Source organism: Sander vitreus, chromosome 4 (genome assembly GCF_031162955.1).
Source record: "Sander vitreus isolate 19-12246 chromosome 4, sanVit1, whole genome shotgun sequence".
Taxonomy (NCBI): Eukaryota; Metazoa; Chordata; class Actinopteri; order Perciformes; family Percidae; genus Sander; species Sander vitreus.
This window is the reverse complement of record NC_135858.1, coordinates 10,765,866-10,780,488: the sequence shown is the minus strand read 5'-3', so window position 1 is coordinate 10,780,488 and position 14,623 is coordinate 10,765,866. Positions and strand designations below refer to the sequence as shown.

The following is a 14,623-nucleotide window of genomic DNA, read 5'->3' as shown; positions in this document are numbered from 1 at the left end:
GTGCAGAAACAAGAAAGAAATGCTATTGCTGTATTGCGATCACAGCAATTTGGCATGGCGAGTAAAAGTAGAAAGAAATGCCTGGAGATCAAACATATGCTTGTACATCTCTTCAAATGTCTGGCACAGAGTAAGCTTAACCTGGCCAGGCCCTGCTCTGAGACACACACACATTATAAATACTGTTAAAGAACTTCAACCTTAGTCATGACAGGGTAAAGACGTGAAGTTTAAGTCATTCTTGGTAAAATCATTTTGTAGCATTTGTGTAACCATTGATAATCACTTTTGATACTTTGATACTAAGGTACAGGTTATCGAAGGCTTAGTCCAACCACCTTATGTTAATATCACAAAGGTTACAAATGCACTGCAGACTTCAGCAGTCTTTCCATCACTGCACATGCGCGTACACACACACACACACACACACACACACACACACACACACACACCCTTTCCGCATTAAGCTTTCTGTCTGCCTGCTCTAATGACTAAAATAACCCCCTCTGCTCTCTGTTCTCCTTTTCAGGAACACCCTGTTCCCCTGAGCTGGGTGTGTTTTTTGTTGCTTGTTTGGTGTATATGTGTCTGTATGCATTTGTGCCCTCTACAGCGTCAAACAGCTTTTGAGTAGAGTCTTTCAGAACATGTAAACAAACCTAAATTATCAATATAACTAAATCACCGCCCCCACACACACACTCAACGAGTAACGTTGGAAGGATTATGTGACATGGCTGGCAATGGCAAGTATGGGGTCATTACCCCTGCCTCTTTGGTTTCACACACACAAACAGCTGTATCCCTTCACGACGTAACAGATTGAACTATTCAGACATACAGACAGACAGACGGACGGACAGTCAGATCATTTTCAAACACTCAGAACTGCTATTCTGTTGGGTCAATTGCTGCTTTAGGCATAAAAAATATTCATGCTACCACCTCACTTGTACTAATTACAACAGATACTGTATTAGGGATGTAGTTACAGCATACAGGGGTTGTGTATGCACACCAGAGTGGATGAGGTAACTAGAAATAATGATTCCCATTTCTATTTAAGTCATTCAAGTCAGGATTGCCAGCTGTGTTAATGCAGGGTAGCTCCACAATCACTGAATGGGTGGATTTCTACAGTATAATATAGAAGCACATTTGTGCACAGAGACAAACACATGCAATTACCTGTTTAAGAGGAAAAAGAGTTCACAAGAGGAAGTACGCTCTGCTTATGCTGCGGACTACATGTCTGGATGTTGAAGAAAGTGGATTTCAATCTGTGAGGGGGACATCATGGGGCAGAGATGAAGAAAGGCAATGGAGGTATGAAATGAAAAAGACAAACAAAAACAGACAAAAAGAAAGAAAGAAACAGAAAAAAATGGTTGGTTAAGATAAGATAGATTTGAACTGTCCCAAAGGAAATTTGCCTTGGAATCATACACAAACAGTATCTGCTGTTTAGGAAATTCAACACAACATGGTCATCTTAGGTCATGGTCATCTTAGGTCATCATTATCATTCCCATACACACACACACACACACGCACGCACGCACGCACGCACTGTTACCACTCTGCATTGACATGCTCATATTGCATGCACAGACTGCCACCAGTCAACAAAATTGCACACTGCCCGTTGTACAACACATCATAATAGTTGTCATAATAGTGTACATAATATGTGCAGTAAGGGTAAGCAGCCTCATCAACATAAAATCATGATAAAAAATAAAAATGTGTATGGTTAAGATAAATGCAGTAGGGGTAGACCGATTATCATGCCGTTTTTTGGCAGTTTGCAGATCATCTGTATCAGCGTTTTATTTGCTTGATAACCGATGAAGTTAATTAAAAAGTGTGCTACTTTGGCTCTGCTACAGCTCTGTCTGTCTCTCTGCTCCGGTTTCACTCACCACTGACTCTGACTTAATGTCCCGGCACAACACTATCTGACTATCTTTTACTGTGTATTATGTTGAAAGTTTCTAATTTGTTAAATAATTGCTTAAAGCATTTTTTTTAAGTTTTGTGTTGGAGTTTGTAAAGTTCCAAAATCTTAATTTTGAGTTCATGATTTTCATTTTCATTGTATGTGCATATCGGTTCCAAATATCGGTTATCAGTTTCATTAACTACTAATAATCGGTATCGGCCTTGAAAAACCAGTATCGGTCGATCCCTAAAATGCAGCATTTCAGACCAAGGCCACTGGTCTGGTTGACAGTGGTTATTTATCTAATAAAGTGGACGCCTGTGTGTGTGTGTGTGTGTGTGTGTGTGTGTGTGTGTGTGTGTGTGTGTGTGTGTCTGTCTTTGGGGGGAAGGTAACCTGCACGTCACAGGCAGACGCCACACGCAGAACGCTTTACAGCAGCAGGGAGAGGGAGGGTACCGGCTTTGACTCCAGTACACTTTTGCAAAGTTTGCCTCTAACTTTCATCATTTATAACTTATACTTAATACTGCCGTTTAAAAAAAGCAAATCATACACCTATTACCAGGGTACCTGTAACGTTACACCTATAACATATATCTCCCTCACAAAAAACTATATATTTATTACAGCCAATAGATTACTACAATCACAATAAAGTAGAGAGTAAAGAACAAACTTCGACACAACACTGAATACTTTAACAGTCTTTCCCCTAGGTTGATTGCAGAAATGTTGACGACGGTCTGTACAGCATCGGGGGGAGGTTCAACGACTTTGACTTTGACTGTTTTGCGTTACATGATTACTGGATATAACGTTAACAACCAAACTTTTCTTCGCTTTCCAGGCGCAACAGCGGATTGCTTACATGGACATCGCACGAGAGACGAGACAATTAATGACGCCACCGTCATTAAACAGTCCGGAGCTAAATGTGAGATTGTCTCTGTGGTTGATTAACCCAGATAGGTGCTGATTAGCTCCCATAACGGGCCGGGTGGGTAGCACACTGCCATGAGTCCATGAGGCTACTGTCTGATTACTCCACATTTTAATTGTGATATTTTGTGATTAAATTCTGAATCTGCCACATTCTCTGTCAGGTAAATATAGAAGCACAATGTCTTCCTCTGATGTAGACGTAGCCTACACTGTAAGTCAGTAGTAGGCTGTACAGTGTAGTTGCATATTAAGTGGTTTGGGGTCCTTCTGTAAGTACTTTTGGGGTACAATTTGGTTTTGGAGAATTCTACAAGCAGCAATACCACAGGCCAAACAATCGGCCCGTTCCAGACAGGCACATTTTCAATGAGCACTGTACTAGTAAAACATAAAACTGCAAAATGGACAGATGGAATGAATAGCAGTAACATAAAATATGTGACTGGGACTAGAGTGTGAAGGGGTGAAGCAGCAGGTGTGCAACACACACTGAAGAACTTAGAAAAGAGAAGAATTTCCAGAGCGGAAGCGAAGGAAGCAACAGACCATGGTTTGACCTAAGTATAAACACACACTGAATGGTGTGAAGAGATGATATTTTCCATTGTTTTAAGGCTTAATTCTGTTACAAGAGACACCTTTGATTTAGTTAATTAGTTCAGTTTTTTTCATACAGCAAATTGTTGCTCCTATCTGGTTTGTAGCTGTTTTAACAGCTCCGTTTTTCAAATGAGTAGGTTTAAACATGTTCTTATACTGTATAGGGTTTCTATAACAAAAAAAGACTAACCTAGATGTGCACTCAAATACAATATTCAAAACACTAGACCCTCTTCCTTTTGTTATACAGTTTTGCATGGTTGGGGTTGGATGCACAGCAGCTGCTGTAAAATGATCAGTGTCCTTAGATTGTTTGTAAATAGAATAGAAACTTGTGTGTAATTTACTGGCATAAAGTGCCCACAGCGTAACTTTTCTGCACAGTAACCAACTTTCTGAAGGTTATCTGAATGAATCACCACTAATCAACATTGTGTGTGAATCAGAATGCCTGTCACCTTCTAAACACAGTCTATAAATAGCTGACCAAGAGACACCCTTGTCCAGAGGTAATCTGTCAACAAAGTCCTGCTTTCCTCAGGTCACTCTGCATCACTGATAATAGAGAAGAGAGTGATGTGAAACTAGCGGGGAAAGGACAACAGGTTTTCAGCACAAACACACTTTTAGCCATATCAAAATTGTACAAAAGTACAACACAATGAGATACAGGAAAGACAATAGACAAGCATCATCAATTACAGCCACAATGCATCACTTCCCGTTTCCTTCCATCAGTTTTCACAACTCCTAGTTTTGTCAGTGGTGAAGCAACTTCCTCTGCAGGAAACCCAGGACAAGTACAAAAGCTTTGTCATGCCACAATTTCTTTAGATGCAAATTTTAGCTTGTAACATTTTGATATTGATGGCCACTTCTTATACGATCCTTGAAAAATTAAAAGGAAAAATAAAGTACATTTTGTTCAATCTGAAGTCAGAAAGGCTCTGTGCAGAACATGTACACAAACAAGTCATATATAGAACAGAGTAACAAAAAACAATGCACAGGTATTGACAGATCAGATATACTGTACATTTAGTCACCCTGTTGTGCTGCAGGTGTAGTGCTCTCCAAACACATATCTTTCAATAGTCTGACCTCAGTTTACCATTTTTATTTCTTAAATTGAGCCATTTTGGTATACAAGTGAGAACATTAGAGAAGTTGTATTTCATGTAGTAACTTTCATTGTCTCCTCACCAGACTGCCACCCTATCAGTACCATCACTCTGACATACTGCCTCCACTTAGCTGCACATAACAAACAATCATTACATTGCTAAACAATGCAGTGATGACTCGAGATCTCTTGTTGCTATTTATGTTTTGGAAATGTCAAACCATAATATGTAACAACCAGTTTATTGTCAACAGTAATTGAACCAATGCTGCTTCTGTTGCTGCTACTGCATCTTTTCCAATTTAAAAGGTACTGCATGTTATTAAAAATACACAAAACCTGCTTAGACATGCTCTGTTTAATTTCTGATATAAAGGCATATTAACCTGAATGAAGCTCACATTGCCGTATTCAACAGCCAGGCAGTGAGAAACACTGACACCAATACATATAGTAGAGTATAAACTCAGATCCTTACCAGAAACTCTCCAACTATCCCAAAGACAACATTGTGTATCCAACAGAGATCTGCTCCTCCACGTGTTAATGCACACACTCCCTGACAGAGAGATAGTTGTTGCTGTCTGGGCCCAGCCAACTAATGCATTCATATGCCGGTTCACTGGTTGTGAAGGCACTTCTCCCTCCACAGGCCGAGCTACAGTAGGCTGAGTGACAGTCACTATTAGTCACCTTCCTCCTTCTCTCTAACCACCAGCTCAGCTTCCTATTTCTCCTTATTTCTCCTCCCACTCTTCCCCTAAATTAGCCTGAATGCCGTAGTCTGACAACAATGACAGCCTTGTGTCCAGTAAACTTATCTCCCTCTCTTGTTTTTCCCCGATTTCACTCTAATATGGAACTCCTCCTTCAGTCCAGCCTCCTTCCTAAAACAGTGTACAGCATTTGCATACAGTAACACCTACACATGTGCATGCATAAACACGAATAGACCCTGGAAGAAGTTCTTTATTTTGTCTGCCAGGACATTGTGTGCGTGTTTTTCTCAACTATGGGACAGTGACTCAGCAAATTTACTTCTTTAATTGCACTCCCACACACTGTTACCCTACCACACACACACACACACACACACACACACACACACACACACACACACAAAAATGCACATACAAACCTGCATGCGCATTAAGACTTAACAGATATCAAGTCTATACACAATCCTGAGGACAGAAAATGACAATGATTTTGTTTATTGTCATAGACTATGAGAATGTGTCCACTCAGCATTAGATATAACACACTTATGCCCTATCGTAATAAAAAAGAGACGTTCCATAGCAATACATTTATCATTTACTGAAAGTCAGTCACTGTATTGTTAAGAGAATAGTCAATGGGCGTTGGAATAATCACAAAAACAAAACAGATGCTCCTTGAAAATAGAAAATATGTACTGGCAAAGCGACCACAGAGCACTGAACCACTGCAGATAGCCTATGACGCAAATAGATCTTAATATATTTCCGAGACTGGAATCACTGATTAGTTGTGATATTAAAAAGATGATCGCATGAAAAACAGCTTTTTAGAACATTTAAGATGCTACAGTGCAGCACAAAACTTGTAAACTTACACTATTGAAATAATATAGAATATCCTTACATTTATGTAACTACTTTACTAAATGAAATTGTTACAACGCTAAGTCACCACAGTAGGGTCTGGAACAGCTTTAGCTTGAGACCGGGTGACTACACAAACTGGAAAAGCTTCTGCATATTCCTCCTCCAAAACATCGCTGCCAATTCACATGGAATTGAGGGACAACAGGGGGGTCACCCCAACCTGTCTACCAGCTAAATAATTTCCTAACAGGAAATTAACACCCTTCACCAGAAATTCAGGTGCCACTGCCACCTAACCAAAAATGTTAGTCCTTACAAACATCTGGATGGCACACCTCGAAAACCCTCAACCGGTGCCTAAACTACCCCTTCCTCAAATGCAACCATACCATCACACAAGAAACCATCCACCATTTCCAAGTTAGCTTTATCAATAGCTTTTACATGTTTGTTAACAGGGTTCAAACCAATAAGAGTACAAGGTACAGAACAACCACCCTCTTCTTTTTCTGGAGAGCAGGACAGCAGGACTTGATGTGACCAACATGGCAAATTATGTCTACTGGGGAAGAAGAAGGCTTAGTTTGTTGGCCCACCACCATTTTTATCACCAGGACGTTTTTCAAAACTCTCCTGTCATTTTAACCTGACCACTGGGTTTGTCACACCAAGAGTCCTTATGAATGAGGACATAGTTGTCAGCTGCTTCAGCAACTTTAGACAGTTTTAACATCCAAGTCATTCAAATAGGTTTGTATGACCTTAGTTGGGCTCTGCTTAAACTGTTCAATAACCATCAGCTCACACAGCTCACACAGATTCTTGAAGGCATAAACTTCTCCCGCTCTTAGCCATTGATCAAAATCTACCTCTTGTTCACGTGCAAAGTTTACGTAGGTTTGACCAGGTTGTAAATCGCTGTCTATATGCCTCTGGGATGAGTTCGTAAGGTTTTAGAACTGCCTGTTGCACCTTATCATAATCGGCAACCTCAGCGAGGTCTAGAGCAACATAACCTTCCTGAGCATTGCCTGTTAGGGACCCTTGAATCAGATTTACCCATTCCTCTTTAGGCCAGCCTCGCTGCGTTGCGACTTTCGCGAACATCTCAAAACATAGTTCAACTTTCTCAGGGTCTATTCAGCCAAAGTCCAACAACAAACCTAGCCAAACACAGGCCGACTCACCATTTCAAAAGAAACCTAAACAGTAGTACACCAAAATCACAACGCCTGACTTAACACAAACCTGAATAACACATGCAAAACATTCATATCCCAGATGATAGCCCGCAATTGTTACAACGCTAAGCTCACCTGGGCTCGTATAACAAAGAAACACAGCTACTAAAGGCTAACCTAGCGTGTAACATAACTGGTATTGTCTCCTCTCTCTGCCTGATGCATTTAACGTGAGAGAGACCTAAACTGGCCTGGATGAGTGTATACTTTCCTACCTTAGAGGAATTGCGCTGTGTTAAACTGACTCACCCAGCCGCTGTGTCGTTTAGTGTTCCGCCTTTCGGAGCTGGGCCTGCTAGCTTTTGGTGTCTTCCTCGTCGAGACGGCCAGCGCGCTTTGATGTGCGTCCCAGCCTCTCTGCCGTCGGGTCTGCACCAGCCCTTCGTCCGCGTCGGGACTCAGCAAGCCCGCTCTCCGTGTTGTGGTTCAGGTTTTAAAAGGTGTATTTACAAAAAGTTGTGTTGTGGGAAAAAAGAAAACGTCTCTCAAACAGTCTTTTCAATAAGAATCAGTCTTCCAAAATGTTTGTCTCCAGCATGTGTGGCCTGTAGCGTCCGTCCGCTTGAGGCTCTCCGCCTCTGCTTCCTGTATCAATCCTCAATCCATCTCCACACGCCTGCAATGGCTAGATTAAATCAGATCAACAACACCACACCCCCTCATGTGACATGTCAGTCTGGCCCTGTCTATCAGCTAACCACGCCCACTTCTCTTAAAACACTACACTGATATAACAAAATGTTATGAATCCAAGGCTGTCAGTAGACTAAAAAAATCTCACTTACAAGCTAAGCTTGTCTGTGTATACTATAGGACAAGTAACCCAATAAAAGAAACTGTGTATATACCTGTGCACACATTGGGACGGCCTCTGCTTGAGTGTATGTGTGCTGCATCACTTCTGCTCTGTCTGCATTGTCAACACACACACACACACACACACACACACACACTGATTTAAAAGTGGGTTAGTTTTATCTGGTTTTGTGTCAACATCATTTTAATCATCACTGATGAAAAGTGTAAACTCTCCTATCAGTCCCAAATAAACTGTACTTTGCGTGTAAAGTGGAGCTATAGGACTATATGTTTACTTTTCATTGATTGGCTGAATTCTTTGAGGCAAGTGAGTTCAGATTGAAATAAAACTGAACTCTGAAAATGTGCTGTAACAGATGTGTTTACAAGAAACAGTAGTTACGTCATGAATTACTCCTGCTTGTGAATTACTCAACCGTCTCAATCAAATATTGGGTGTGCTTGTGTGTACACACACAAGATACACACAAGCACATCCCTCCAACACTCCAAACAACAGAAGGTAGAATGAAGACCACTTGCTGACAGGACCATTAAAGGCATACTATGTAACTTTTCCCTCTTTGGTCCCCGTACAGGTTGTCTCATTGGAACTACAGCCAAAAGAGCCTCCTAGTGGTGAGATCATGTATAATAGCAGAATATTTTCACTTCAGAACATGTGGAAATGCTGTACATGGACAGGTCCAACATAAAGAGGATGTTTGTTATCTTGGGCCATTACTATAAAAGTTCCAGAGGACCAAACTTCAGAAAATGTTTTTGATTAAGCAATCTACAATGTTTGCTTATAGTCTACACCCTTTTATGAAGTGTCAGGACTCTGACTTCTACTGTTGATACCAAAAACTGTACCTATCAGTGAAGTCATTCCACCTCATTAGACCTTGCTGTTAGCTCAACTCATTAAACTGAAATGCAGAGTCACCAGGTTTAAGATCAATTATGTTTTAACTCAGGTTGTTACAATTACATCCACTCAGACATATTGTAAAGGCCACATGCAGAATTCCCATTACGTGCAGCAGCTTGTTTGATGGATTCTCTGGGCATAATGTGTTAATAAAACTCTTCCATCACTGAATGTAACCCAGTTATTAGTAAGCCTCCATTCATACTCTCCTACACCATCCTGTATCCCTGAATACAGAAACACAAACACTGGTATCAAAGTGCCACTCAGCTAGTTGTGCCTATCACAACAGAGGAGAACACTGGCCAGCATGGTTCAGCAGTACCCGGCTGACAAGAATCCCTTGTTTGTACACAAAGCATTCAACAGTGGACCAGCTCCAGTTCTCATAGTGCCTGCAGTGTATTTACTGGGTTATTTTGGTCCAGGGGCAGGAACGCCCCAGGCCCTTAGCTTATTGGTTGGGAAAGCTGCGTTCCTATCAAGTCTGGCCAATCATAAGGTGTATGTGTAGGAGGGGAAATCATTGACCAAGACAGCCTTGTACTCTTTTGACAATGGCCTATGGATGAGACAGGACCCAAACACACACATTCACACACACATAAATACGTCTACATACACAAACACACCAGCCAAGACCCTCGTCTATTTGTCCGCAGGACAAATTTCTCTTCGTTTACTCCCTCAGTCACCATGGCTGCAAAGAGGCTGCAAATAAATACTACATATAGACTAAGTTTGTTCTATTTCAATAACGACTGTAATGATATGTCTGAGTGAGGTTTAAACCAGCTATGCTAACCTAGGGCTATCTCTCTGTTAAGTAGGACAAACAGTGCTGTCAATATACCAGAAGTTATAGCTAGGGTCGCAGATGATGGGTCTACAATTTGACCATTTCTACATGCATTTGCACACAAAATGTTTTCCTAGCATTTTGTCTCTATGATGTAAATATGTATCACATACATACTCTTTATCTGAAGCTTTATGATGGTACTAACGCTGAGGGAAATAATCAAACAAAGATGTCATTTTGTTAAAGCTTAACATCAAGGTTATTATAGTTTTGCATTTTTCATTAGTTTTTATTTTTATTTCGTTTTGACTTTTTGTTTTCAAATTCAGTTTAGTTTTAATTCTTTTTTTAAAGCGGGTTTGCTAGTTTAGTTTTTTTTTTTTTTTAAATGCTTAGTTTTAGTTCAGTTTTTATTAGTTTTAGTGTTAATTTTAGTCTTTTTTTGTAATATGGGTTATTTGTCAGGGCCAAGATTAAAAAAGGTCAGAAAAAGTATTGTGTAATAATAACTATACCAAAACATCATACAATTTTAGAAATATGTATTCACAATGTATTCAACAATAACACCAGTACATAAAATGTACATATGATGAGCACAAATATGTAAACAGTCTACACAAGACGCTGCAGTAAGTGCAACATGTGTAACCCTAAATAGCCAATAGACTAAAGAAGACAGACATGAACAGGTGTTTTGAATTTCGGTTTGAGTAAAGTGGCGAACTTTTTGAAGTCACTCGACTCACACAGTTGCGTAGACATCCCAGTATCAATACACATATTAACCCATGCTTCCTCCCACTTTTAGTGTTCCTGCGTATTTACTAACCAGGAGCTATCAGGTCGCAGGGGGCTTCGCGTTCTCCTCTACCTTGTTAAGGTAAGCTAGGTTAGCCTCCTTGTGCACATGTTTAAATGTACTTTCAAATTCGTGGGATTTTTCCCTTTAATAAAATGTCCACATATTTTAACACCTTCCACTGCATCTGACATTATCTGACACAGTCATAATCATATAGGACGCTGCCGCTTTCTTCCGACTTTCGGTACTGTCATGATGCCAGGCGACGGGCATGGACTACGTTGTGTTCAATTTGACATGGAATGTCGGAATTTCTGGGTTCCCATTCGGAAACTACATGTCTGTGGCATAGACTATATAAAACAGGTCTATGGTCGGAAATGTCAACTCTGAAAGATTTAACGTTATTTGCTCTATGAAAGACATTGACAAAGAGGAAAACTAAGGACATTTACTCGATAATTAAAATCATTTTATTTTAGTTAGTTTTGCAAACAGGCATTACAGTTTTAGTTAGTTATCGTTTTTTGTATTGCCTCGTTTTTATTTTTATTTCAGTTAACGACAATATTTGTTCCCACCTAGTTTCCGTTATTTCGTTCGTTTTCATTAACGATTATAACCTTGCTTCACATCAAAAGGACATTTTATAGGCATAATGACCGTCATTTTAAACACATTATCTTCTACATCAGCCTTAAATATTTGGTATCTTCTCAATGAAAGTTCTATAAGTTTGAACAATCCTTTGCCAATGATTGGCTATGAAAACAAACATGTCCTCATCATACTATAAGTGCTACATCATACAACCTGATGTGACCTCAAGTTGTGTAATTTGAGTATTAAGGCTGCTTTTGTGGTTTAATGATACATATCACCTGCCATCCCTGAGTCTATAAACCAAATAAAAGGGAATATTATTGTATTATTATTATTATTATTATTATTACAATTACATGGATCTCTGTATTGTACCTCCAGTTGATTTACAAACAAATGTGTATCAAGAGTTGATGCTATATGGGCTGCTATGGCTGGATGTCCTAATCACAATGCACTAAGCCACTAGATGTTTATTTTTAGAGCACCCTATTTCAATTTGTTTAACAAAAGTGGTGATCTATGTGTGTGATTGTGTGTAATAGAGACAGAGTAGTGCAATAACCAGCCAACCAGCTGTACAGCATTTCTTTTTGCATAGGAGGAAGTCACATGTATGGTGAGATGGAATGGAAGGCATTTATGAGATGAGTTGTGAGATAAGGTACAGACATCACACACAAAATGTATTTCACTATGGCTGTCACACACCAAAACCTGTTCTTTACAAAACGCTCCACTCCTCCCCCCACTCTCACTAGTTGTAAACTAATAACTATTAGTATGAAGAATGTGGCTGTGCCTTTTGAGCCCTTCACACTTTTGAGAGGACGAAGAAGAAATAACTGCAGAGAGTGAAAGCAGAAATGCTAAGGAAAAGAGGACAGAAACAATTGAAAACACAGGAAGCGTTCAAGGAGGGGTCAAGAGGACAATAATCAATAAGATAAGTTTACAAGAGCACTTCCCCTGTGCTGTGTGTGCCAGATCAGCATCCATTTCTTGTCCTCTGACCAAATATGGGGACAGTTTTTGATTAAGCAGTGCAGACAAAGGAATGCTGTGTCTCTATACACAGACGCCCACACACAACCTTATACAGTACATCACTGAATTTCCACTACAGATGATTCTGCCACGGGCTATGGCTAACATTAACAGAGAGGAGGAACAGATTGCCCAATAAAAATGTCAATAAACTCAGTTACTAAAATCGCTGCTGTTTTCATTGTTAGTAATCCCAGCAGATAACAGCCCTTCTGAAATGAGAAGAGCGCCTGCTATTGATTGATGAAGGAGCATCCATTCAGTTCTTCAGCTAAGCAGTGATATCACACAGGTTTGAATAAGAGATAACCAAGTCATGGGGAAGACTGTGTTTATGTAAATATACAGCAATAGCTTGAGAGCCATATATACAGTAGTGATTTTCCTGTATTCCCCAGGATGAAAAAGCTAAATACGCTAGCCTATGTAATGTAGATAATGTTAGCCTTGTTATGCAGTGTGTGTTAATTGGTGCTATACATGTCTAAATGTTTATGTGTAAGAGGTAAGTGATGTATGATCTGAGCTGTCGAATTAAAATCCTGGCTCCAGGACATTCCTTTAGCACTCAACTGCAACAACCACTCAGCATTTCCAACTGTCAAGATGTTTCAGTACAGGTTTGTCCAACATTTAGCCAGTAACCAATGTATTGTAGTTACAAATAGGAGTGGGGGGGGGAAAAACAATTTATTACTTTTCCCCAGAATCAATATTTTAAATTTTTAACCAATGATTCACCTAAATATTTTCTGTGTATACGGTACCATTGATGGCGACTACATTATATCCGTTTCCAGCGAAATAAATGTCAGACTGACATGTGATGTGCATTCTTCTTGGAAAACAATTTGTTTTTAGAACTGTCTCATGATATATTGTCTCTAGAAGTGTATTATTCAACTTTTGTTTTTGTTAAAGAAGGAAAAGAAAATCTTAATACTCAATAATATCGAATCGCAATAAATGAAAATCCCAACACAAATCGAATCGGCACCAATACATCGTATAAACAATCGAATGGGGACTAAAGCATATCGTCCCAGCCCTAGTTGCAAAGGTAACCCATCCTTTGTCCTTTATACTTCTTTTAAAGAGTAAGTTACTGAACACAGTTGCTACAACTTATGTAAGACACTTCAGTCCAAATGTTAGATCCAGTCGCATGCCTTTTCTTTAATCCTATTCTGAGCCTAGTTCAAACGCAGAATTTATCCATATTGTAACAAGTTAAATTAGAAATACTTAATAGCCACTTACAAGAACCGTACACTGACAAAAAAACCCAAAGCAGTCAAAGATATTTAAGTTCTTTGAAAGGGATGAACACCATCAACCTGGCGGCCGAGGCGATGCAGACGCTGCCTCTGGACCACCAGAGAATAGAAGCACCAGGGCTAAACGAGTAAAACAGTCAAGCTAGCCGTCTCTCACATCTCCATGGCAACTAGCTGCCACTAAAGTTGCAGTGCACCTGTATTCTGACCTTTAGGGTGAATGCATTGAAATGGATACACGTCCGCTTTTAAAAAAAAAAAAAAAGGGTAGAGTAGCCTATATGCAACATACATATATAGGAATAGGATTAATTGATTTATAGTCACAGGAAACATGTTACCCCTGTGACCCTTATAAATTAAGAAATACCATTACGTTATTACATTGTGAAATAAATTACTTTATTCTTTATTTTGGGTTGCAGCAAAAACAAATCCTGACAGTTACTGATATTAACTAACTGATGTTAGCTGTTATTTAATCCCCCCCCCCCCCCCCCTTCAATCTCTACCACCCCTTCAAGACAGGGGAAAACCTAATCAGTAAGTCAAGGTTTTCCAAATCAAAAACATACATGAGATCCAACATGAGTATATTCGCACAGTCATGTCATGAGTCATCAGTGGGTTATTTTACATCCTCATACGAAACCAGACTGAAATTTATCAAAAATGTTGTGAGAGAAACAGCCTTTCTGTTTTGTTGCCATTAGTCTAAAGCTACTAGAAAGAATACTAAGAATTGCATAATGGAAAACCTGTTTAAGGAGCCCAGAGGGCATATCATTAAGGAAGTGCACAGGTCATAATAGTTCCTAGTTAGTAAGAAAGAATTTTCAGTTGTTACAGACTTTCAACAGCAATGCCGACCGTTGAAATAGAAAGACTTTGTGTGGGGGCCAAATATAAACCGA

General features: G+C 39.6%; 1 protein-coding gene across 7 annotated transcripts in view; it reads right to left on the bottom strand.

The window, feature by feature from the left end:
- Positions 1 to 14,623, bottom strand: part of tfeb (transcription factor EB) — a 39,665-nt gene that overhangs the window by 18,320 nt on the left and 6,722 nt on the right. Inside the window, exons 1-2 of one of the 7 annotated variants that reach the window (XM_078248182.1) lie at positions 5,092 to 5,424; positions 1,192 to 1,283 (exon numbers count right to left, since the gene is read on the bottom strand). The exons of 3 other annotated variants lie outside the window; for them this stretch is intronic. The gene's annotated coding sequence lies outside the window, so the exon portion shown is untranslated. Of the gene's footprint in view, positions 1 to 1,191; positions 1,284 to 5,091; positions 5,425 to 7,692; positions 8,002 to 14,623 lie in introns of those variants that run through there. 3 more of the 7 variants (XM_078248183.1, XM_078248181.1, XM_078248180.1) reach the window with 3 other exon arrangements.